Here is a 24,296-nt window from a genome sequence, read left to right as displayed (position 1 = left end):
TAGAGCTTATACAATAATTGTGTTATCATTATAATAATTATATTGTTTCAAAATAAAGAAGATTAAGTAATTCAATTACTTTATTATGTGAAGTAGTGGAAATGAATATTAAGTTTAGTTAAACAAAAATTTGGAACTAAGCATTTTTTGCTTGATTAGCCCGACTGGTTAGGGTTATGGACGAAAAACTGCAAACCCCAAAAAACCACAAACCTAATAGCCCGCACCGAATAACCCGACAACCCGAGCGGGTCGGCCCGATTGACATCCCTAAGTAGAAGCTTAGCATTTGGTAGCAAGTTTGTTACAATATTCCTGAGTATGACAACTCTATGCTTACCCTTTGGCAATATTATACTCCTTCCGTGCCATTAGGAGCCTCATTTCTTGGTGGCACGAGTTTTAAGAAATTTTAAGAAAAGTAGGTGAGAAAAAGTTAGTGGAATATGAGTCTCACTTGTATGTACTCCCTCTGTCCCACTATAAGAGAAGCGTTTCTTTTTTTGTTGTTGTTTTGCCAAGATGATAATAAATAGTTATAGTGGAGAGAAAGTAAAATATGAGAGATACTAATATAGAAGAGAATCGTATATACATTATTCTCTTACTTACTTTACTATCATTCAACTGAACTATTTATTATCATTTTTACAAAACAACACCAAATACAAACGCCTCACTTATAGCGGAACGAAGGAAGTATTAGATTTAAATGAAATGTGAGTGGAATGAGTTAGTGGAATATGAGACCCTATTACCATTTATAGTAAAAATGAACCGAGACTCCTATTTGCGGACGGACTAAAATGAAAAAACAAGACTCCTATTCGCGGACGGGGGGAGTAATTGTCATGTCATACTTGGAAAAAGTTGTATGCTAATAAAATAGTGCATCAAACACCAAAACTTGGTTCTATCCGGTTTGTTTCCCTGACGGTGGTGTGTGGCTGCGGACGTGGACAGTGACCATGATGGTCCGTTCCTGTTGGTTTGGAGATGGCTCTGGGCACCGATCCCATATCCGATTCCTCCCAAAGACAAGTCGGCACTGCCGTGAGCTTCCACGGTCGGGCAAGAGGATGTTGGTAGCATGATTTTTCATCAAGCCGCCTCCCTCTTCACCCAACCGTAGGCTGCTTCAACCGAGGGAAGGGGTACTTTCTTTAGTACATCCCGTCAGATGTCGTCAAACTCCTCGTTCAGCCCGGCTAGGAATTTGTACCGCCGCTTCATGGTTGTATGTTGCCGAAATTGGCTAACTCCCAATCAATTGGTTGTTTCTGGCATTTATTAAGGTTTATCCATAATCGACGATAATACGTTTCTGTTGTCGAAAATGATTGTTTAACTGCGATACAAAGATACACTAACCTGGCGTAGTACAACCCAATGAAGAAAAGAGAAATTAAACGGAAAATAAATTGAATTGAAATTACAAAGCAGAATTCGAACAATAAACCGTAAAGATGTAAGCCGAGTCGAGGAGTCCTCTTTCCGCAAGACGAGATACGCCCCGGTAGTGCTCTCGGTTTAGCGTGTCGTCCCCAAAGATAAAACGGCTTCGTCTTGTTCATTGTAGCACCGCAGACGGAACAAGCTCCGGCGAACTAGATGATGGCGAGAGCAGAGCTTCGACGGGAAGACTATGCACAAAGAGGGAGAGAGCTATGCAAATGTGTTGTGTGTCTAATTATATGCAATACATGAAGTGACTGCCTATTTATAGGCCAAGTCCACCCGCAGGAGCATTGATGGAGTCAACAGTCATCCTGTGTGTCATGATGGCTTGACTGTAACCGCCGGGGGTTACTGACTGGTGCACTAGCCAGTGGGAGCTGAAGAGACACGACACACCTGGACATGCTACACGACGGGATACACCATGGACCGTCGGGGTCCATCGGGGACCTTTCGTCTCCCGTTATGCGTCGGGGTCCAGCGGGGACCTTTTGTCTCCCGTTGTGCGTCGGGGTACAGTGGGAACCTTTTGTCTCCTGTTGTGCGTCGGGGTCCAGCGGGAACCTTTTGTCTCCCGTCATGCGTCGAGGTCCAGCGGGACCATGACGTGGACTAGGACCCGTCGGGGATAACGTGGAGTTTGGGTTGGTCTAAAAAGAACAAGCGGGGCACGAACCACGCTTAACGACTAGCTCCAAAGAACATCCCAAAGACCACCCAAAGAACAATTTCCAATAACCAAGATCCAAGGCACAAGGCGCCCGACACGGGTCACGGGACACGGTGCACGGCTCGCAGGTCGCGGGTCGCGGGCGGGCGGCGCCGGCGCACGTGTGGGCTCTGTCACCCGTCTTATTCCACGATAATTATTACACATATTAATTCATCTGATTAAATACTTCATCAAAGAAGTTTATCATCCCCGATGTGGGATAATTAACACTTAGTTAATTAATCCCTTAGTTTTTCTCATAGCTCATTTCTAACTTTATAGTGACCAACTTTAATATATCATTTCTCACTCACCGGGAATCGGATTTGAGACAATGAATATACTACGGTCATCTACTCGTAATGTAGATCGACGTTATTGCATTTAATTTCATAAAATTAAATGTTTTATAACATTTATTATTAGTCAAAGTCATTTGACCAATCACGATTCCAACAATCCCCCACATGAGTGGAAATTGCCAAATGCATATGTATGCAGACACAAGCTCAACCCTCAAGAGGTATGTAAGCATAAGGATAGGTAATTTTTGGCTTTGAACCATCCATATTCAACACCATCGGATACACAGACGGACTAGTAGCGCGATGCTTTGAACTATTCCTCCACGGCGTGCACCGAGACAATGATGTTAACACTTAAACACCTCAACCTCATCCGTTCTCGAGTTTTGTGTCCATTTCAGGCCTTGGACACCACTTTGGATTCATAAGTGTATTGTTTGAAGCGGCTCCACTTCACACTTACATAGGTGATTTCTCGTTAAGTATCTTGCCATACTTAGTCTCCTTGAGAACTTCTTCTCAACGAGATCCTTTAGGGATCATTAAAAGTCATAGACTTAGCCTCACCACTAGGCAAGTTTTACAACACTCTATTGCTCTCTAGGGAATAGATATAGATGAGTGTTTCACATGAACTCTCATAGCTTAGTTTTCCCATTGAACCAAGTTCTTGGAATCTCCAGTCATCATGGTTGGGTTACCACTATGACACTTTTTTAGTTTGTGGATTTCAAACCCATTCCCTCTAGCAATTTATTCATTTAATCACGATTTAACCCTTTAGTTAGCGGATCCGCTAGATTATCCAATGACTTTACATAGTCAATTGTAATCACCCCTATTGTGATCAAATGTCTCACGGTATTATGTCGTCGACGAATGTGTCGAGACTTACCATTGTACAAGCCACTGTTTGCCCTCCCAATAGCGGCTTGGCTATCACAGTAAATTAACACTGGAGGCACGGGCTTTGACCAACATGAAATATCTTCAAGGAAGTTTTTTTAAGCCATTCGACTTCTTCCGCGGCTATCTAAAGCTATGAATTCAGATTCCATAATGGATCTGGCTATACATGTCTGTTTCGTGGATTTTCATGAGACAGCACCACCCCCAATAGTAAAGACATATCAACTTGTTGAAAGTGAGTCTTTGTTATCGGATATCCAATTTGCATCGCAGTACCCTTCAAGTACTGGGGGGTATCTCGAAAAGTGTAGCCCATGATTTTGAGTATACTTGAGATATCTCAAAACTCTTACAAGAGCTTTCCATTGCTCTTTGCTTGGATTACTCGTGTAACGACTCAACTTGTTCACAATGCAAGCAATGTCAAGTCTAGTGCAATTAGTCAAATGCATAATGCACTCATTGCCCCGTGCATAATCTTCTTATGCAGCGGGCTTGCCCTTGTTCTTGCTCAAGTGAACTTTGAGCTCTATAGGCTTCTTAGCCGGGATGCCATCATAGGCGTTGAATCTCTTTAGTACTTTCTCAATATAATGAGATCGTGTCAAGATGATTCCCTTGAATTAGAATTTTTCATTCCAAAAATCACATCGGCTAGACTCATATCTTTCATGTCAAAGTTTCTCTTTAACATGGTTTTCGTATAGTTAATCATTTAAGTGTTACTACCCATGATTAACATATCGTCAACGTAGAGACACACTATAACGTATCCATTATCAGTGTTCTTAATGTAGACACATTTGTCACATTCGTTGATTTTAAATCCATTTGATAATATCACATTATCAAATTTCAAGTGTCATTGCAACGACGCTTGTTTCAATCCATAGATGGATTTAACCAGTTTGCAAACCTTTCTCTCTTGTCCAGGTACTACAAAACTTTTAGGTTATTCCATATAGATTTCATATTAAATCACTATTTAAACTTGTCAACTGTTCCAACGGCCTTAAACCTGCTTTTAATGACTCATTTGCATCCTAAAGGTTTAGCACCTTCAGGTAGATCAACCAACACCCAAGTGTGGTTTAGCAAAATTGAATCAATTTTGCTTTGAACAGTTTGTCTTTAATGCAGCCTATCTGGGCAAGCAAATGCTACTTTTATTAATGTTAGTTCTTCATCCAACATAAAAGCATTATAGTCAGGACCAAATGTCTTTGGTGTACTGACCCTACTACCACGTCTTAGTATTGTATCGTTTGGATCGGGCCTTGTTCGTTTGTGCGATTCTGGCTCTTCATCGGCTGATTAAGAACTAGTGGCTTCATCCTCAATTCTCGTCTCAGAATTGGGTGCAATATTTTCCTTATCTTTGCGAGGAAATATATTTTCAAGAAATACAGCATTTCTTGACTCAATTGTTGTTCCCACGGTCACAGTCGGTATTTCAGACTTGTGGACAACAAATCGATAAGCACTACTATTAAGTGCATACCCAATAAAGATGCAATCAACCGTGTTAGGACCGATTGTAACTTCTTTCGGCAGAGGAACATCACCTTTGTCAAACACCCCCCACACTTTGAGGTATTTGTAGGATGACTTCATTCCCTTTCACAACTCATAAGGAGTGACATCCTTACTTTTGAGTGGGATTTTGTTTAGGATGTAGTTAGCTGTCAAAACAACTTTCCCCCACATGTTCTGCGGCATCCCTGGACTAATCAGTAACTCATTTATCATCTCTTTAAGAGTTCAGTTTCTTGCCTTCTGTAACACCAATAGATTATGGTGAACATGGTGCAACCGTTTGAAGAGTTAAACCACTTGTGTTGCATAATTCCTCAAACGAGGCTACGTATTCGCCTCCTCTATCACTTTGAATCATTTTGATTTACAATCCAAGTTGATTCCCGACTTCGTTCTTATAATTTTTGAACACTTCAATTGATTCATCTTTACTTCTTAAAAAATAAAGATAGCAACGTCTTGTGCAATCATCTATGAACGTGATAAGGTAATTTTTACCACTTCTAGTTTGCACGAATTTTAAATCACATACATCAATGTGAATTTTCAAGGGGTTTCATATTTCGTTAAATAGAATGAAACGATAATCTAGTCATTTTCGCCTCAAGACAAATCTCACATTTGTTTTGGGTATCGACTTCTTTTGTCTTTAGTAAATCCAAGTTTACTAAACTTTTATAGCATTAGGATTCACATGTCCTAATATATAATGCTACAAATATGAGGAAGTATTGGCATTTTCATTATTAGCCAATGACTTTTCAACACGGCGAATAGCCGATACACTTTGTTTAAAAAGACCATCGATTACATAACATTTTCCGATGGATTTTCCAAACTATATACACATAGAACTTATTAGATTCAAATACAAGTTTAAAAACCCCTATTTACAAGTATTGATCCAGAAACTATGTTCTTGCGTATGTCCGGGACATGTAGCATTTTCTTAGTGTGATTGTCACGTCGGACGTCATCTTGAGGACCATATCTCCTAAATTGACACATTTGGACGAGGCTTGGTTCCCCATGTTGAGCTTCCTCCCCTCAATAGTCTTGTAAGTGTAGAACTTACTTCTATCGGCACACACGTAGGCAGGGACGCCCGTGTCGATGTACCAACCACCTTTGTTCTCGACGTGGTTGACTTCTTCAGTTACCACGGTGGCTATGTTGCCTTTGGCATGTTTGATAAATTTGGCTACACCAAGCTTCTTGGTTGGAGGCTTTATTTTTCTCCCGACATCTGGACGGGTACCAAATGTCTCCCGATATCTCCCATGAAATGGGAGGAGCCAAATGTCTCCCGACATTTTTTCAAGACACGGACGGGTGTCGAACGTCTCCCGATATTTTCTAAGGGACCGACGTGTGCCTTATGTCTTCCGACATTTGCTAAGGCACGAACGAGAACCAAATGTCTCCCTATGTCTCCCGACGACCGGGAGACCAACGGGTGCAAAATTTCTCCCGACATCTCACATGGGATGTATGGGTGCAACACGTCTACTGACGTTTCCTAAGGCACGGATGGTAGCCCATGTCTCCCGACGATCAAGAGACCGACGGGTGCAAAATTTGCTCCCGACATTTCCCACGTCACAGATGTGTGTCATACGTCTACCGACATATTCTAATGCACTAACGGGAGCGAAATGTCTCCCCATGTCTCTTGACGTTTTGAAGGCAGAACGGGTGAGAAATGTCTCCCGTCATTTCCCATGCCACGGACTGGAGTCGAATGTCCCTCATGCCTCCCGACGAATGGGAGACGTCCCTTGGGACCTAACGTGTGCCAAATGCCTTCGAACATTTTCTAAGGCATGGACGGGAGCAAAACGTCTCCCATGTCTCCCGACGAACGGGAGACATCCCGTGGGACTAATATGTGCCAAATGTCTTTGAACATTTTCTAAGGCATGAACGGGAGAAAAATGTCTCCCATGTCTCCCGACGAACGGGACACGTCCCTTGAGACCAATGAGACACGCCCAACGACCCTATCCATGGGAACGACGGGAGATGTCCCGTAGGACTTACCGACCATTCACATTCACAAGGTCTCTCCCCCACATTGGAGTCAGTCATGTTGATCCCAAAGGCATCAACTCTCGTGTTGGACCCGGAAGGTCCCAACACATGTGTTGATCCCGAAGGCCTCAACACTTGATCCATTAGAGGATCTCAAGGAACCACTAATAGTGGAACCGTCAATTTGCGTGTTGGCCCCAAACACTCGTGTTGATCCCTAAGGACTCAACACACGATCCATTCGAGGATCTCGCGGAACCACAAAATGTGGAACCGTCTTTCTTCGTGTTGGTCCCGAAGGCCCTAACACCCGCGTTGACCTCGAAAGGTCCAACACTCGATCCTATCAAGGATCCCATGGAACCACTTAATGTGGAACCATCGGTGCACCTCAAGGTGGATGCACCAGTCGACCCAAATGAACGCTCAAGGCGCTTGGGTAATCAAGAGTAGTGATGTGGACTCGACGGGAGTCGTGGTCATGGCGGGGACACGACGGGGACCCAGCGGGGAACGGTGGGCACGTCGGTGTTGGAGTCGGGGAAAGCGACGACGGGGAACACAGCGATGGGATCCATCTCCAAGCTAAGGTATTAGTTTCGAAAGTTTTAGATTCAATTTATAGTCCAATATCCTTCTTCAACGACAAGTATATCTCGTCTTGCGATTGTTGTCTAAAATGATTGTTTAACTACGATACAAAGATACACTAACCGGGCGTAGTACAACCCAATGAAGAAAAGAGAAATTAAACGGAAAATAAATTGAATTGAAATTACAAAGCAGAATTCGAAACAATAAACCGTAAAGATGTAAGCCGAGCCAAGGAGTCCTATTTCCGTAAGATGAGATACGCCTCGGTAGTGCTCTCAGTTTGGCGTGTCGTCCCCAAAGATAAAACGGCTTCGTCTTGTTCGTTGCAGCACCGCAGACGGAACAAGCTCCGGCGAACTAGATGATGGCGAGGGCAGAGCTTCGACGGGAAGACTATGCAGAGAGAGGGAGAGAGCTATGCAAATGTGTTGTGTGTCTAATTATATGCAATGCATGAAGTGACTGCCTATTTATAGGCCAAGTCCACCCGCAGGAGCATTGACGGAGTCAACAGCCATCATGTGTGTCATGATGGCTTGACTGTAACCGTCGGGGGTTACTGACTGGTGCACTACCCAGTGGGAGCTGAAGAGACACGACGCACCTGGACATGCTACATGACGGGATACACCATGGACCGTCGGGGTCCATCGGGGACCTTTTGTCTCCCGTTGTGCGTCGGGGTCCAGTGAGAACCTTTTGTCTCCCGTTGTGCGTCGGGGTCCAGCGGGAACCTTTTGTCTCCCGTCATGCGTCGAGGTCCAGCGAGACCATGATGTGGACTAGGACCCGTCGGGGATAGCGTGGAGTTTGGGTTGGTCTAAAAAGAACAAGTGGGGCACGAACCACGCTTAACGACTAGCTCCAAAGAACAGCCCAAAGACCACCCAAAGACCAATTGCCAAGAACCAAGATCCAAGGCACAAGGCGCCCGGCACGGGTCACGGGACACGGTGCACGGTGCGCGGGTCGCAGGCGGGAGGCGGCGCCGCGTGTTGGCTCTGTCACCCGTCTTATTTCACGATAATTATTACACATAATAATTCATCTGATTAAATACTTCATCAAAGAAGTTTATCATCCCCGATGTGGGATAATTAACACTTAGTTAATTAATCCCTTAGTTTTTCTCATAGCTCATTTCTAGCTTTATTTTGACCAACTTTAATATATCATTTCTCACTCACCGGGAATCGGATTTGAGACAATGAATATACTACGGTCATCTACTCGTAATGTAGATCGGCGTTATTACATTTAATTTCACAAAATTAAATGTCTTATAACATTTATTATTAGTCAAAGTTATTTGACCAATCACGATTCCAACAGTTTCTAGATCCAAACTGCCTTGTGCGATTGTATTTGCCTTTTTCTCTAGGTCTTACAAGAGGTATGGATTTGCAGTATTCTCGAACATTGTAGGGAGGCTGTGTCACGACCACACTCCCTATGGATAGGAAGCACGGTGGGTCGCGACTAATGGAGGAATTAAGAAGCGGGGAAGAAAGGGGAAACAATCAAGGGGTACGACATGTAGATCAAAAGACGAAACTTTATTATCAAATTATAGTCTGAGATCACGAAGCAACATAGTTTGAATGAAATTAGTTCAACAAATTAAGGAAACATAAGAGTTTTAAAACTTGACGTAGCGGAAGCAATCGAGAGTTAGCTACTACTATGTATGAAGACACAATAGCAACCGAATCATTTATTGAATACTGTCTTTGTCCAAATGCTCAACATCCTCCGCCCCCCGTCCACGCTCAACCTGCACATAAAGAAAACATATGCAGGGGCTGAGTACTTGATGCACTCAGTGAACTCATGCCCAAAATACATTTCATCAATAAAGTTATGTCAAGCCACCGTTGAGTGAAACTCGGGTTTTACTTTAAAAAATACCGAGAAACACTAAAATCATTTCCATAAAAAGGTGCATGCGCATGCAAACATCATCGTCATCCTCCATCATGTACCATATCTGACCCATCATGTGAAACGAGAATGTGGCCACAAACTCGATCACTGGACCGGCCGACCACAAAGGACGGCTCACGATCCCCATCAGTGCACTAGTCTGAGTAAAGACTCACTCCCTAGTCATACCCGAATTCGTTAACCATCAAAGTCTAGTAGGACATTATCCTAATAGACAATCAGATAGGCAATTCAAAACATAAAATACGGCATAACATAACAGTTAAACCACCCTTATCACCATATACATATCATTGTAAATAAAGAGTTTAAGCAATAAAGCCCACCTCAAAAGCTTAGTAGTTTCCTTAACAAACTTCGTGATCAGACTTTAACGAGCGTGCGAACCACCTTTTGAGAAAATTAAAGTGCACTTCAATCTCAAGAAAGAAAACATTTAGAATGCATGCACTCTAATTAACGTCTTTTATCTCGTTTCTCAGTTTTCACGCATTTTCGATTATTCGGCGGCCGCCCAAGGAGTCGCGGGCAACGCCGGTCGGCCACTTACGCTCGTTCTTTCCTCCGTTGGCTCCTCGTATTTTCCATGACGTCGGAATAATTTCTGAAAATTAATTAAGCACATAATTAATTTATCTCAACTATTTTCCTTCGCCATAATTTTATTTCGGACTTGGGATAATAATATTCATGCTTCAAAATATGTTGAAATTAATTAAATAATTCCCCACAATTAATTTATCGGCCCAAGGATTTAAAAGTTGCCCACTACCAAAACTCTTCAATAATTAAAAGGCCCATCCTTATTCCTCCAATTAACTTGAGAAGCCCCAAATCAATTAAAGAGGACCCAACACCCCAATTTTAATTATTGAGGCCCAATTCTTTTAAAGAAAAACCAAGGCCCAAAGTTCATTACCCCACGTCTCTCTCTCCCCTTCTATCTTCTTCTCTCTCTCTCATTTCTTCTCTTTTGCTTTCAATTCCTGTCGCCTACTCCTTCTCACCACACAATCGACGGCTCCAACTTCCGCCGAGGGATCCGACTTCAATTCTCCGCCCGCGCCGTCGCGTTGACTGCCGTTCGCCGCTGCTGTGTCGTCGCTGCTGCTGTACCGGGAGCGATGCCGCTGCCCGTCAATCTGCCGATTCGCCGCGCCTGAGACGCTGCCGTCGTCGTTGCTGCTGCTCCGGGCTGCTGTTCGCCGGCACGCTGCTGTCGCAGAGAGGTCCAGCCGCCGGAGCAGTCAACCCCTGCTGTCGCCGCCGCCCCGAACAGACACCGCGCAGCCCCGAACAGCCCCGAAACGTCCCGAAAGCTAAGTTCTCGTACTCAAATTATGTTCTTTTCGCATCGATTTTTATTTTGCCGAGGGAAAGTTCATTTGGAAAAGGTTGATCTATTGTTGATTGGTGTATGATGTACACTATGCAAAACATGAGTTGCAAATTGGGAAGGGATTATACCTCAAACCGTTTGAAGGAAAGTGGTGCCACGGTCCGAAAGAGAGAGCTCCTTGGATTTGGAACTTTCGATTTCTTGGCTTGTTATGAGATTGAAGCAAAACAGGGCAGTGGCTTTCCTGAAACTCTTGGCTCTCCCTCTCTCTCTCTGTGTGATTTTTGCTTGTAAATGTTGAAGTGGAAGGGTACGAGAGGAGATAAATGAAGGATCTTATGTATTAATTTGTGTGACTTTTGATTTTAGAATTGAAGGTGGAAGATGGAAGATAAAGGAGTTGGAAACATGGAGAGTCTCCATGGAGAAGAATCGGCCGAGAAGGAGGAAAGAAAGAAGGAAGAAGGAAAGAATTCTTGGGCTTGCTCCCAAATTATTTAAATTGTTTTGGGCTCAATTAATTGTAAGCCCAAGTTTATATAATTATTAATTGGTTGGACTTATTGATTATTATGGCCCAAAGCCATTTTAAATAAACATTTGGACTCTAATTCATCATTTGAGAATTCCAAGTATATTATTATTATATTGCATTCTTCTTCACTAATTAAAGTTCGTAAACCTTAATTAATTTTTTTTGTTCGTTTCCTTTCGTTGAGACAAATTTTTATTTGTCTCGTAGTAACTTGGTGTTGTTCCAAGTACCATAAATACTATACTTTAAAAAAACAAAACGAGAAGCAAAGAATGACGAAAAAATTTTATTTTTATTAAAACAAGACATATTAATTTAGTACATAAAAAGTACGTGCGTTACAGGCTGTCCCAAAATGGCCTTCAATGTCGGTGATGGGCAAAGTCGCCTATTATGCCATTCTCGATATTGTCAACGATCCAGGAGAAGACTATCAAGTTTGTCTCATCCCAATCGTTATCTCATTCGGTTCTTGGTTCCGACGGTGTTGGAATTCCAGTGATGTGGGAGTAAGCCCCTCTACTCCCAATTGCGACTTTCATAAGCTGTGACCACAACGGGTAATTCTTCCCGTTGAGCTTGAACGCATCTTGCTAGTTCTTAACTTGTTTGAGGAATCAATATTTGGTTTGTTATCATCTGACATTTTTTGGTGCAGATTCTGGTTGGTTGTTTCTAGGTTGGTTTTGCCTAAGACCATCCACAATAGCGCCCAGCCGACCATCCACAATAGCGCCCAGTCGAGCGCCGGCGCTGGGCGGTCTATTGCAGTCGCCCAGCGGACGAATGGAGAGAGAAACCGCGCAGCGCTGGGCGGTGCGCTGGGCGATCAGCTCGGCGCTATTGCAGCGCCCGGATCGCCCAGCGCACCGCCTAGCGCGAAATTAAAATTTTTTTTTCCGAAACACTATATATACGCGATTTGCTCGTCATTTTCATTCGCACCACTTGTTTTAACGAGTACTCTCTCTATCTTATTATTGTATTTTTTTATTATTGTATTTTTTTAAAATTAATGTATTTTTTAAAATTATTGTACTTTTTTAAATTTTAATAGTATTATTAAATTTTTCCCGTATATGTCTCGTAAATTAAATTTCGTATATTGTGTGATTGTTAATTATTTCATTTTGTATATATTTGTTAATAGTGATGTGGATATTATGTGGCTAGGCTATGGCTGGGCTATTGCTGGGCTATTTGCTTGTTTTGATGATGTGGCAGAAGGATTTTTAGTGCTGATGATGTGGCAATGGCTAGGCTATGGCTGCGCTATTCCGTGGATGGCCTAATTGGCCGAGAACAAAGTATTTGCTATGATGAGAACTTTCAAAGCCTCAATTTTCCTGCTGTGACGCCATGTTTGAGAAAGGATCCATGAATTGTTTTTAGTTTATGTTGAATACTGTGTGTTTAAAATACTCTTAATAGAGTAGATTTACATGTATATAAGATAAGCACAATTTGTAGGATCACAATCTTTTAATCTTGGTAAGATAGCCATTCCTCTAATTCTCTGCTTGTATTTTTGATGATTTTATTTCTTTCATACAATTTTCAAGCATTCTTGGTAAGACAATCATTCCTCTAATTCTCTGCTTGTATTTTTGATGATTTGATTTCTTTCATACAATTTTCAAGCATTCCTTTTCTTTTTTATTTTATTGAATAAAGTATTCTATTGGGTGGTGCTCGGTGTCTCAGGATATAATCGATTACCCCAGCTTATAACAAAAGAATTTTTAATAGTTTTGAACTAAGCTAGTCTAGAAGAATTTTTTTATTAAGATAATTTGTTTCGTGTTACTTGTTTTACAGAATATGCATGCAAAAGGGAGAGCACGTGAAATAAGAGTTTGACTAAGATTAGAGTTGAACGAAAAGCTATTCACCTAAAGTATCTGACAAGTAACGAGTGAGAGAAATGATAACATAATTATCGTAATCAAAATATTTAAATTAGGTGGCCAACAGTTGTTAAAACTTGAATTATGTTAATCCACCTTATATGTAAATAGTTAAATTACTTATAAAGTTATGAAATTTAGTCAAATTTAGATTCGGCTCATGCTATTTGCATTTTTTTATTTTAGCCTGCTTCAAATTATTTGCATTATTTCTAAGACTTAGAATATTTCTTTAAGATATTAGAGTTAATTAAGTGTTCGCTTATTACACTTAAAATGCTAATTTATTTACAATAATTACTCAATCCTTAATTTACGGTCTAAAGTGAAAAATGCGAGTAGCATGAGACGAAGAGGGGATTATTTTTTTTATAAAAAAATATTTATAGTCACACAATAATTATTTTAGACAATTTGATGCTAAATTGTTGTCCATATGTTTGGTGACGTAAATGAATAGTTGTATGGATTATTAAATGGTTTTGTTTTGAATTTAATAATAAAGATATAAATATATAAATAAAATTGATTCAAATAGAAATGATTTTTAAAAAATTTAAAATTTATCATTTAAGTTTTAAAAAATATAAACTAATTTGATAATTTAATTACTCCTTCCGTTCGCCATTAGGAGTCCTGTTGACTTTTCTACACTCGTTTTGTAAAATGATATTCCCTCCGTCCACGATTAATTGTCACTTTTTTTCATTTCGGTCTGTCTCTCAATAATTGTCACACTTCATTTTTACCATAAATGGTAAGTAGGTCTCAAATTCTACTAACTCACTTCACTCACATTTTATTATAAAACCAATATAAAAAATTGGATCTCACATTCCACAAACTTTTTCAACCAACTTTTCTATACATTTTTTAAAACTTGTGCCCAGTCAAAGAGTGACAATTATCGGGGACGAGCAATAAACAGTTAAAGTGGAGAAATAGTAAAAATAAGAAAGAAATAATGTAAAGAAGATTCTCAACGGGACTCCTAATAGCGAAAGATGGAGTAATTGTTATAAATGTTTAAAGTAGAAGGCCAAAATAAATTCTCCTGTCTATAGGCATAAGGGCACCCACAATGGGGCGCCCGATGGCGGCCATCGTCCTCGGGCGCGGACGATGCCTCCATTGTGGGTGCCCGCCATCGTCCGCGCCCTACGCACACGCCCGATGCATCATCCGCAGAAGAAGCGCGGACAATGGCCTATCGTCCGCGCCATCAGGCCCCCCATTGTGGGCTAGGCGGACGATGGCACGCGTTTTTTATTTTTATTTTTCCGAATTTTGTCTATTTAAACCTCGTTTCTCATTCACTTGTTCATACGAACATCTCGCCTCTCTCATTTCGCTCATCTCTCACATTTCTACCTCTCGCGTATCAAAATGAATCACGACGACGACACCACTAGTTCTAGTTCCTCGGAGTCAGGTAGTTCGACCTCGGAAGCCTTAGATGCAGCCGTTGAAGAGGCCATGAGGGAATGCTTAGTCGAAATGCAGCGCGAGGAGGCGGCGGCGGCGGCGGAGCAGATCCACAGGCCTATTCGACCACGCGGCAGCTTTTGCAGACTATTTTACCGATCAACCACGGTGGGGACCGACTGTTTTCCGCCGCCGGTTTAGAATGCCGCGTTACCTTTTTCTCAGCATTGTCCAGACGTTGTCGTCACGTGATGAATACATGACGTATCGGGAAGACGGCATTGGCAGACCAGGCCTTACATCGTTGCAAAAGTGCACGGCTGCAATCCGTCAGTTGGCCTACGGCACCACGACGGACATCTTCGACGAGTACCTCCACGTCGGGGATACAACATGTCGGGAATGCCTGAGGAGATTTTGTGGAGGCCTACGGCGACACATATTTGCGCAAGCCGACTGCCACTGATTGCCAGGGCATGTAGAAGATGCACGAGACGGTGCACGACTTTCCTGGGATGCTAGGGAGCATCGAGTGTATGCACTGGCAGTGGAAGAATTGTCCGACGGCGTGGAGAGGCCAATTCACTAGTGGATACAAGGGCAGCCACCCGACGATGATCCTCGAAGCCGTCGCTAACCATCGGCTCTGGATCTGGCATGCTTACTTCAGCATAGCCGGGTCGAACAACGACATTAACGTCCTCAACTCATCCACCCTCTTCACCGAGCAATGCAATGGCAATGGCCCGGCCATCGAGTTCACTGCCAACAGGCGCCAATACCACATGAGGTACTACTTGGCCGATGGCATATACCCACGGTGGCATGTTTTTGTGAAAACGATCAGCTGCCCAATTGGTGAGAAGAGGGTTTTATTTGCGCAAAAGCAGGAGTCGACGCGGAATGATGTCAAGAGGGCATTTGGTGTGCTCCAAGCACGGTGGGCAATTGTGAAAGGGTCGGCTCGTCTCTGGTTCAAGGAAGTCATCGCCGATGTCATGTATGCGTGCATAATCATGCACAACATGATAGTCGAGCATGAATGTGGGAGCATCACCGAGTGGAACGATGATGACGGTGCATCTAGCTCGTCCAGCACGGCGACCGAGCCCCCCGCTAGAGGATTACCGCCGGTGTAACACCCGTACCTTAAGTTTGAAATTTACTTTTATGTAACAGAATAACTGATAAAATTATTTCGAAATGCTATGCTTCTCGATAGATGTGTTATGGGAAATATTATGGTTTATGAGTTTGATGGGAAAAAGGAATGTGTTTTCTTTTTGAACGTTGGGAGACACGTTTAAGGTCTCGTTGAAAGGGTCGATGATGAAATTGCTATTCTTTAGCAAGACGAATGAATTAAGTGGAAAGAAATATATGTTTTTGGATAACGACGCGCGTAAAGCAAGGAACGGTTGAATGAATATTATATTTGGAACACCACCAAATATAAATTATGTACGATTTCTCGTACTTTAAATTTTTGGTTATGAAGAACGAGATAACAAAATTTAATAAAGGACCGTGAATTTTAATTGATGAAGGAAAATACGAAATATATATAAATGTATGAATTTATTTTGGACTTTCCAAAATAAATTTGAAGTCCAATTAAATATGAAATAACTTGAATTTTAATAACTCTTTAAATCCATCAAGTGGTAGTTTTTCTACTTGGGCTTGTAATTTATTTGTTGATTTTGAGCCCAACAACTTTGGAATTAATTTATGGAAGCCCAAGTATGGCTTTAAATTATCTAAGCCCAAAATAATTTTTCCTCCTTCTCCCCCCCCCCCACGTCGACGGTTCTTTTCCCCCATGATGACCGATCGGTTTTTCCACCTCTCCACTTCCCTCATCAATACCTACACCCTCCTTAAACCCCCCTAACCCACTCACCACTTTCACTTGGCAAAAAGAAGAGAGAAGAGAGAAGAAGGAGAAGAAAAGCGGCGAGAGATAGCCGAGAGGAAGGAGGGAGAAGAAGGAGTTGGTTCCACCATTTTTGTTCAACCACCATCAAATTTAAGCTCTTGAGGTATACCATTTCTTCCATCCTCAAAGCATGAGTCGTTTACTATCCTTGCATACATGATATACATCCTTGTTCCATAGCTTTTCTTCCATAATCAAACTAAGTAGAATTCAACGTAGAACCTTCCAAACGATCGCCGTACTTAGCCGAAGCTTAGAAAGAACTTAGCTTTATGTTAATAACACGTGTTGCGAGCCTTTGCGGGGTGTTTTCGGGCGGGTTCGGAGTGGTTTCGGAGGAGGAGAAGTCGCCGCAGGCGACGGGCAGCGGCGGACAGCCGCGCTCGACGTTCCCGGTGCGGATGACGGCTCCCGGTGGCGACGGCGGCAGCAGCAACGCGACGGGAGACAGCAGCGGCCGGTGACTCCAGCTGGCAGCGACGCCGTGCGAAGTCCCTCCACGGCAGCAGCTTCCCGGCGACCCTGCGACGGCGACGAGTGGAGGCGGCAAGGCAACGGTGGCTTCACGACCCGCCGACTATTCCAGCAGCGACGTCGTCGAGCCGGAGAGGGCGACGGCGGCGGCTGCTGTGTGGTGGCCGAGAGAGAGAGAAGACGGAGAGAGAGAAAGATGTTAGAGAGGGAGATAATTAAATCTGGGCCATGTGTTTTTAATTTGGGCCTTGGAATAGTTTATTTCGTTGTTGGGCCTTTTAAAAATGGAAGTCTAAATAAATTGATGGGCTCACTAATTTGATGGGGCTCACTATGTAATTTTGGAGGAATAAGGTGGCTAAGAAATTTAATCGCTTGGGCCGATAATTAAAATTTAATCGGGGGAAATTATTTCAGTAATTTCCGGAAGACTTTTTGAAGAAGAATAATTTACCTAAGTATGAAGTAATACTTTTCCAATGGTAAATAATTACGGAAATTAAAGTATGCGCGTAAATAATTTATAGAAATTATTTTCGACGTTATGGAAAATACGGGGAGCCAACGGAGGAAGAACGAGCGTAAGCGGCCGACCGCCGTCGCACGCGACGCCTTGGGCGGCCGCCGAATAACCGAAAATACGTGAAAATCGGGAAAGAGAATTAAAAGATTTTAATTAGAGTGCATGCATTCTAATTATCGTCGTTACAGAGGTTTGATATGAATTTTATGTGTTTTCCGAAAAGGTGGTTCGCACGCACGCTAAAAGTCGGAACGAGGAATTTTACGGAAATCCTAAGCTTTTGAGATGGGCTTTATTCTTAAACGTTTATTTTGAATCAATATGCTTACGATGTTATAAGGATGTTTCTATAAGTATGTCATGCCGTGTTTATGTTTTGAAACTGCCTATCTGATTGTCTACTAGAATGAAACTCTACTAGACTTTGATGGTTAACGAATTCGGGTCTAACTAGGGTCTACGCCCTACTTAGACTAGTGCACTGATGGGGATCGTGAGCCGTCCCCTAGGTCGTCCGGTCCAGTGATCGAGATTGTGGCCACAGTCTCGTTTCACATGATGGTTCAGATATGGTATATGATGGAGGATGATGTTGGTCCGCGCGGACACTTTTTAAGGAAATGAACTTTAGTGTCTCTCGGCCTTTTAAAAGTAAAACCCGGGATTCACTCGATGATGGCTTGACATATCTTAACGGTGAATATTTTTGGGCATGAGTTCACTGGGTGCACCAAGTACTCAGCCCCTGCATATGTTTTCCCTATGTGCAGGTTGAGCGGGGTCGGGAGGCGGAGGATGTTGAGCGATGATCCAAGAACGTATTAAATCACTGTTCCGGTTACTATTATGTCTCCATACATAGCAGTAGCTAAACTCTCAAATTTGCTTCCGCTACTCAATGTTTTCAGAATTTCTATTATTTTCTTTGAACTGTTGAACTCTGTTACTTCCCTTATGGTTGAACTCTGTTATCTTTCATTATGAGACTTGGGTTTTGAAACGTTGATCGATTTAAATGGAATTTCCTCTTTGATTGTTAAGTTGTATTGCCTTGAGTTGATTATCCCCCCTTCTTCCCCGCTTCTTAGTTCCCCAACTAGTCACGATTTTCCCGTGCTTCCTATCCTTAGGAAGTGCGGTCGTGACAGCCGGGCTTCAATGAGGTTCTATCTAGACAGACCTCAATGCGCAACCAACAAGACCATTCTCAGCTCATAAACGACATGATTGAAGAAGTGTGGGCCCGTAACCGCCGTCGCTGAGTTTGCGTATTTTTTTAATTCGTATTGTAATGTATTAATTTTTATAAATGAAATGAAGTTTTTCCCCAATTTTTGCAGTTATTTAAATATTCAATTAAAAAAATGTATAGGGAGCGGTTTAGGGCGCCCCACTGCAGGTGGGGGCAGGAGGATAAAACTGATGACTTTAGGGCGCCCCATCGTGGATGGCCTAAGGGTATCCACTATGGATAGCCGCGGTTGGGGGCGGAAGCGGGGGCAGTTATAGTGGAATTGCGGGCGGACACCGAAATGGGGGCGGTAGGCGGCGGACGGGCTTCAGCCGACTCCGGGGCGAGGAACCGGCTCCTCCGGGGCGGACGCGGCGATAGGCGCGGCGCCTATAGTGGCGGCACCGTCCGCCGCGCCGGTTGACGATTTTCAATTTTTTTTTCATTTTAATTCACCTATAAATACACCTCACTCCATTCATTAATTCGTATAGTCGTCTTCTTCTAATTACGTATAACCCGATAAATTTATTCATAATTACTTGAAACATTATAAAATGAAAATTGATTATAAAATTTGGGGGCTATTGAAGGTGTCCACTATAGTGGTGGAACCAAAATTTTGGAGCTATGGACAAAAAATAGGGCCGAGCTATTGGGGGTGTCGGCCTTATAGTGGACACTCTAATAGTTAAGAACTCTTTGTACATTTATGTTTACCAGAATTTAAAGGACAACTGTATCGTATTTGTACCACTCATTTCCTGCCTAACTTTCATAACTTGATTTGATATCTCGTACCTATAGAATTTTATTTTAAATAGCATAACATTAAATCATCATAAAATAGTAGTCAAGGTGTCTACCAAATTACCATATCAATATTCACTTAGGGTATCCACCGTGGTGATAGCCCAGCAATAGCCCAGCCATAGCCCAGCCACAAACTCCTTCTGTCACATCATCAATACTAAAAATCCTCCTGCCACATCAGAAATAGCCCAGCCATAGCCTAACCATATCATAAATAGCCCAGCCACATCACTAATAACACAATATACGTAATTTAATTTACGAGACATACGGGAAACATTAATAATACTATTTTAATTTTAAAAAAAGTACAATAAATTAAAAAAGTACAATAAATTTAAAACAGTACAATAAATTTAAAACAGTACTAAAATTTTTAAAAAGTATATTAATAATAAAAATTACATTAAAAAAAGTACATTTTACAAAATTAAGATAGAGAAAGTACTCGTTAATACAAGTGGTGCGAATGAAAATGAAGTGCAAATCGCGTATATATAGTGTCTCGAAAATTTTAAAAAAAAACAAAAAACCGCTGGGCGATACCGACGCTGCAATGGCGCCGAGCGGATCGCCCAGCGCCCGTCGACCGCCTAGCGCTAGGCGATTTTTAATTCCGAAAAACCGCTCGGCGGTTTTCGGAAGCTGCAATGGTTCGCCTAGCGACCGCCTAGCGCCGGCGCTCGGCTAGGCGGTGCGCTAGGCGCCATTGTGGATAGCCTTATTAATTTAAGCAAGTTCGAGGAGTTAAATCTCTAAATTAGTCATTCACGTTAAGTGTTTAATTTTTATTTGTTTATTTCTTTGGCGAAATTATTTTGAATCTTTATAGCTACCTTAATCCAAACGAACCTGCATATTTAGCATTAAATTAAGTCACTTGACCTTTAAGGAGCTATCAACAGCCAACCGGTCACTAAATTAACAAACAAATCAAGCAAAATTTAAAAAGAATGATTCAACCCTTTGAATTAATTAAGTAAAAATCACATTGTAATTACAACTAATTTTGGCATAAACTTGTCCAACTTAGCAATATAAAAACTGCAAAATCAGAGGATAATGCATGCAAGTCTAAGCGAAACGTACATAGTAAGAAATTAATTACTAGCATTTTTTGAAAAATCGTCATTGTATGGAATTAGAAAGTTGTGGATGGAGATTGACAAATAACGTCCTAACGTGTGCGGCTTATTTGATTTTTTTTATAATAATTTTAAATAGCTTGCTTTTTTATTATTTAGTTGTTATTTTAGTTTTTTAAACTATTTTTTAATTTCTAACATCAAATCCATCTTGCATAAGCACTTTGTACTACACTAAAAAAATCACGCTTTTATGCTAACAAAATTAGTTGGCTAAAATTTCCAAATTATAGGAAGCCTTAGTCTTAATCAATCATCGGATTTCAATTTAGAAAGATACATATGTATGATTTGAAATTTTGCATTAGATTCTACAGTTGAGATGTCATCATCATATTTTCATGAAAAGCAAAGTGAGTCATACAATTGGTGAAACCATAGGTAAAATGTCTCGTTCTTCTATGAAATTTTTAAAAATGTGTGGTTACTCATTATGAAGTCTTCACCATGTGACACCCCCCATGTCTGGACTAATTAATTTCCACTATTTATATCATTGTATGTTGAAGAATGAATTATATTTATTTATTTTTATTCTAGGAGTATTTATATTTTGTGATTCTGTGAGTAGGTGGATTCAATTTATTGTAGCAGTAGTAGTATGTTTTTTGAATCATGTTGAGATAATAAATTGAAATTCCATGTATGTGCTGCGATATATTGATTCAGTCAAAATTGATGGCAACCTGTCAACAATTTTCAATTAGTAGTTTTACCAAAATTGTCATCATTGACCTAATCTATATGCCTTTGGCACCCACTCTCCTCTCAATATTTTCATCTATTTATTATGGGTTATATGTAAAATTAAATAATGAAATTGAATCAAAACTTTAACTAAACCTAAATACTTCCACAATAGATGTTTCAACAATAAACAACGTACTTACTTTACTTAATTACATTAAATTTTATTTTGATTCCTATTGAAAAATAAGCGTTCGGGATTTCCTTATAATAAAGGTGTTGTTATGTAAACCAAATGGTATCATTAGTTGGTGTGAAGAAAAAAACTGATATACAATGAAATTTTGATATTTAAATTATTTATTTTCGAATTTTTAGTTATATAAGTAAATTTTGAGTTTCAATTATTTATTTTCAGTTTAGAATTAATTTTAGATAGTCATATGAAATCAGAGATTAATAAAATAATGAACTAAAAATATATAGTAGTGACTTAAATCTGAAATATTAACCCAATATATGTATACTAGTAAAAACTTAGTTACTGAAAATTTTGGAGTCTGGGGGTGTGGGTGTTAAAGGATTTGAATCCTCTGCTATGATTGCTAGCACAACAGGGGATGTTGTTCCACTCATACTATTAATTTCTTTTATTATAAAATAATTTGATGTGTGTGTATATTTAGCACAGTAGGGGATTCTTTCACTAGTATTAACTAAGTACAAAACCACAATTTATTAAGGTCAGCAGACTCAGCACTGACCATTTTTTCTTCAGCAACAATATTTTACAGATCACATCTTGTAAATTTTATGAAGAATTTAATACTACTACTTCACTGTTGCATTTTGTTTGTTTTTTACCTCGACATTTCAAAAGTGTGCATTGCTTAGTGGAGTTAACTTTGTAGTATTCCTCTTTTGCATTCCACACAAACTCTCTCATAATTACCTTTTTCTTTTGAGATGGGCACACCTGAAAAGAGAGAGAAAGTGAAACATGGTGAATTTTTTTGTGACTTTCCAAAAGGAAATCCTCATCAAAAAAGAGACCTTCTTTTCACCTTTTCTTCTTCAATGGAATCTGAGGAAATAGATGAGAATTGACATCACTAATCCCAATTGTTAATCGTGTTACGCCTTTTAACATGGGAATTTCATGTTCTTTGCCACAAAAATTATAAAGCTGCCACGAGATAATCATCCAATGACTATTGGTTGAATTTATCATTGACTAAATAAAGATTTAATGAATTAAAACGTACATTGTGTATATATAATTAAACTTTTTAGGCATTTTACATTAAAAATCGATTCATGAATATTAATTGATTTAAAGAGAATTAATATATTATAGGATTTTAATCTATGAAAAACTAGATTTAAATAAAAAACGCAGAACAATATCATGCGTAGGACATTTTTAGGTCATTGTTAATCTATTTTTAGGTCATACTAACAAAGAATGACCTAAAATGATCTTAACATGACATTAAACCTAAATCTTATAATAAGACATAAAACTGCTTAATTATGACCTTTCGTGTTTTTAATTAATTATTGACCATTAGATCATCTAATCCTAGGGTCAAGATTTGAGCTGCATTTCTGGAATTATCTATCTATAATAAATATATGTAGGTTTTGGAAATAATTAACTTTTTCATCAGATATCTCCACAATTATCTTCCAATCACACTGAAATCATGTAGAAATGTAACACAAATCTTTTTAATCTAATTGACATGGTTTGATTTAAAATCGTAGGAGCATCATGCATGTATAATTTATGTATATATGTATCTTGATCAATGGATATACTAGTATTTATATTAACGAGGGTAATCGCTTAGAAAAATGCGCTGAAATTGGAAATATTCACACTATTTACTTTGAAAATAGTTATGTGTAACTTTGAGGAAATTTTTAACTGTATGTGATTTTTGCTTATAAAAGTTTCATTTAATTAATAGAAGAAGATTTCAAATTTCTAGTTGATCAATGTTATTATGCTAAGATATAGAATTTTCTAATGTAATAACGAAAGATTGAGGTTTTCGGGTAGAATAATAATAATCTATTCTTAAGAATCCATCAGAAAGCAGAAAAGAACAAGATAAGAACTTTGTAAAAGGCTCCTTGCACATAACTTTTAAAAAAAAATTGGAGATAAAGAAACAACATTAGAATAACATATTAATATAGACATAATGTAACGTTTTTATGTTGTTTTTATTTTATTTTATTCTATTCTGAGTGGAACTTTTTATGTTTTCTGTCGGGAAAGGAATCGGCAAAGAATTTTTTTTAGCAAAGTCGCCCAAAAATACAGGCCTATTTTGGCTTCGATCTTCATTTAAATTGACAGATTCATTAACTTTTTAATGGTGTTTTCCGTTCTAAAGCCTAATGATGAGGAATGATAATTTATATATCTCCTCTTGGTATGTAGGAATCAATTTAACCATTAGTCTATTCACATACACCCTTAATCATTTATTAATTGAGGGGGCGGTCCTTTATATATTCGTTGAGAAATGATCTCGTATTCATTTCTGTATATATATGAGAATGATGGTTACACGCCTAAATAGGCAGAGGCAATATTTACATATGGTAAGATCCCCTATGATTTACCCTAGCTATAAATCCGGAATGAATACTTCTAATTGATTACATAATCTTCGTGTATCTTCCTTGATTTTAGCTTGATTTCTTCCAACACTCCCCCTCAAGTTAAACAATGGGATTTCCCATTTTTAACTTGCCCAATACTTCGGCGAAGTTTC

General features: G+C 40.1%; 1 long non-coding RNA gene across 1 annotated transcript; it reads right to left on the bottom strand.

Annotated features, from left to right (window-relative positions):
• Positions 1-9,082: 9,082 nt before the first annotated feature.
• On the bottom strand, positions 9,083-11,455 carry LOC121802423. The gene is made up of 3 exons (XR_006050778.1): positions 10,957-11,455; positions 9,816-9,879; positions 9,083-9,319 (listed from the first exon to the last, which is right to left on the bottom strand). It is a non-coding gene; the product is annotated as an uncharacterized LOC121802423 (long non-coding RNA).
• Positions 11,456-24,296: the final 12,841 nt, after the last annotated feature.

The sequence above is a fragment of the Salvia splendens genome, chromosome 5 (assembly GCF_004379255.2).
Source record: "Salvia splendens isolate huo1 chromosome 5, SspV2, whole genome shotgun sequence".
NCBI lineage: Eukaryota > Viridiplantae > Streptophyta > Magnoliopsida > Lamiales > Lamiaceae > Salvia > Salvia splendens.
The sequence above is the reverse complement of the archived record's forward strand: the minus strand, read 5'-3'. Positions and strand labels throughout refer to the sequence as shown.